Source organism: Nannospalax galili, unplaced genomic scaffold (assembly GCF_000622305.1).
Source record: "Nannospalax galili isolate Female #2095 unplaced genomic scaffold, S.galili_v1.0 scaffold1006, whole genome shotgun sequence".
Lineage (NCBI taxonomy): Eukaryota > Metazoa > Chordata > Mammalia > Rodentia > Spalacidae > Nannospalax > Nannospalax galili.
Window position 1 is genome coordinate 804489 of NW_008355277.1, and position 3196 is coordinate 807684.

Genomic DNA, 3196 nt, shown 5'->3' on the forward strand with positions numbered 1-3196 from the left:
AATTTTATTAACTTTTTTTCAAACTTTATTCCCAGGCTTCTTCAACTTAATTTGCTGCAAAGAATAAATTGTGTATAAGCAAAAACAGAAAAGAGCTGCAGTGTCCTGGGAGCTGAGACTAAAATATCATATCTGGATTTATCAGACCCATAAACAAAAGAATTTTTAAAAGTGGTCATAATGTAAAAGAGCAGCTCCCAGCAACTTCTTCAAGATTTATCTTCTACAGAAGTTGACGCAATTCAGTTTGCCTCATTCTTGGAAGCCTCATCAAAATTCTCCACAGGATGTGGAACGTCATCACCCAGAGCTTCAGGCAGTCTCCTTAAACTAGTCAGACTGCACCAAGCTGGTTTGGGACGCTGGGAAGCCTTTCTGACAGCTGCTTTGTCTCAGCATGGCCTGTAACGCTGGAAGTGTTTGCTGCCAGAGACGCCCGAACTTTAGGGTTGTTAGAGGGAATCACTCTTCCTTGGTTGGTAAACATAGTCACCTCTTCAATACCAGAGATACGGTTTACCCCTAACTTCTTTAAGGAGAACTGACGTTTTTTAGCGTCTGCTGTAGCTGTTCTACGAACAACCTTCTTCTTTCTACGAGCAGTTCCTTTCCCACCAATGTGCACTTGTGCCTGAAGTTTGGCGAGTTTTTCCTGGTTCATGATAGTTTCTTTCATCTTGTCGGAGACGAAGCAGGGCGGCGAGGGGACTAGGGTTCACGCTAAGGGGGTCTCCGGCAGACCAGCCGAACTTAGGCGCACACACTGGGGGACGCAAGGCGGCAGCTAGAGGGAGGCCGGAAGTGAATTTATACTTTTTTGATAACCCGACCCAACAAAAAAGTCTACAAAGAGATCATGAAAAGGAAAGAAAAATCAATCAAGGTATGAATCTGAAGAGAAATTAGAAGACAGCAATCAATAAGGGCAAAAATTGAAATTTTAGAACAATTTACCTGTTTCAAGAAGCTGTTATATCTAGAAATAGCTTTGTGTTAGGAGATAAATTTTAGAGAGCATTTTTTTATTTATCAAAGCTTAGTCTCTTATGTAGGCACAGCATCCTAAACTAGACATATATATTATAAACTTTTTAAATTTTATTTTTAATTTTTGTGATTTTCATACAATATGGTTAGAACCTCTCTCCTAAGCAGCTTTTCTCTCTTCATCCCAGCCAACTTGACACAGTCACATTCCATATTTATATGCCTATAGAGTCTGATTTCTATCCCCAAATAGCCTTCAGTTTGGGTCTATTCACTGAGCCTACCAAGAATCCCATTCCTGTAAGATACTGTCTCTCCATTCCCAACAGCATTCAACAGCCAAAAGTTCTTAAGATGGGCTGGGATTTCTAACCCACTTCCCCAAGTCTATGCTAGGATTTTATCTGGTTTGAGCTTACATAGGACTTGTGTATGCAGTCACCATTGTTGTAAGTTCATATGGGAACTGACCGGCTGTCTGGAAGACTCTCTCTTCTTGTGGTCATCCACCCTCTCTCGCTCTTACAGTCTTTCTGCCTTCTCTTCCACAAGGATCCCTGAACCTTGGGAGGCAGAGGTTTGAAATTAGTGTCCTATTCAGAGGTAAGCATTCTGTAACCTCTTGTTCTATGCACATTGGCCAGTTGTGGGTTTCTGTGTTGATCATCATCTGCTGCATAAGGAAGCTTCTCTGGTGAGAGCTAAGAGATGGATTCATCCTACATGTAGAGGTTGCACTGAAGGTATGTCACTTAGAGTTAAGGGTCTCACAAGCATTTATTCCCCTCATCAAAGAAGTTCATTTTGAAACAGATAGAAGCTATTACAGAGTTCCAGAACTGATCAAATGCAAAGTGGACCTTTTGAGAAGGCAGCTGCCTGAACTGATAAATCTATCAACCTTTTAAAACTTGAGTCCTACGGGATCTGACTCCTTCTGGCAACTCTGGGAATTACACACACATAGTGCACAAACATACATGTAGGCAAATTGCCCATACACACAAAAATAACAAAAAATAAAAAGTCAAAATGTTTTAAATTTGATTATTATAAATAATGGTTATCTTCTCTCACATGCCAACGAAGCCTACAGGCTCCTTCAGATACTGATAATGAAAATGCAGCCTTTTAATGGATTTTCTGAGAATATGGGAAGGTAGAGTCTTGGAGCTGCAGCGATTACTATGTCAGGAAGCAACAATTCATTTAAACAACTAGGAAGATCTAGTAAATGTTTTCAGAGCCTATGTACCCTGTAGTGTGCAAATGCTGAGATGCTACTTAAATGTTGACTTTTATTAGCTGTAACTCTATCTCATCAAACCCATTCTTTACCTAGTAAGCTCTATATATCTCTTATTTTTATGTCAGTGACCCCATGGACCTAATAGAAACAAGAGACAAAAAGTTTACTTGAGTTCATAGTTTCAGATGCATTCTGGCATCTGGGAGTTCAAGGCAGTAGGAAACCTTGTTGAGAATCCTCACATCATGGTGGAGCAGAGTCAGGAGGACCAGAACCAGGGACTGAGCTAAGAGCTTCTAAGGCTTGCCCCTCTTCACCCACTAACACCAGCCAGTGTCATCTCCAAAGTTCTACAGCCACCAGAAGTGGCCCTAAACCCTGAGCATCAAGCATTCAAACCACTAGGCTGTAGAGGAGAGTTCAGTTCAACACGATACTCTCCTCTGTAAGTGGGGCGCACTGAAGTCATATATTCCCATGACAGCTCATGTTTCCCTGTCCATAAAGAACTGTCTTACATACATTTTTTTTTACACAGGGTCTCCCTATAGCCCCCAGCTGGACTGAAATTCACCATGTAGACAAGACTGGACTGATCTCCCAGAGATCTACCTGCTTCTGTCTTCCAAGTGCTGGGATTAAAGGCACGCACTATCACCCGGGCTTCTTTCATACTTTTTGATGATCAGCAATTTACTCTTAGTTCAGGGCCTGGAGCAAAGAAAGCCTACAACATTCTACTGATAGAGAACTTGACTCCTTCCTTAACCATGTGCTCCTCATAATTGTATTTATTTACAATCCTATCAGTCTCTTCACACTTGAAACTATGTATAAAACACAAGCTATATGTTAAGTGTATGTGTAAAATGAGTTCCTATTTTATGTTTTCTTTTAATCTCTATAACAGATGAGGTTGGGAACTTAAGTTGTTATTCATATTTTAGTATTTTGTTTATT

General features: G+C 40.6%; 1 pseudogene; it reads right to left on the reverse strand.

Moving 5' to 3' along the window:
- Positions 1–242: 242 nt before the first annotated feature.
- On the reverse strand, positions 243–677 carry LOC103749526 (annotated as a pseudogene).
- Between the last annotated feature and the right edge of the window lie 2519 nt (positions 678–3196).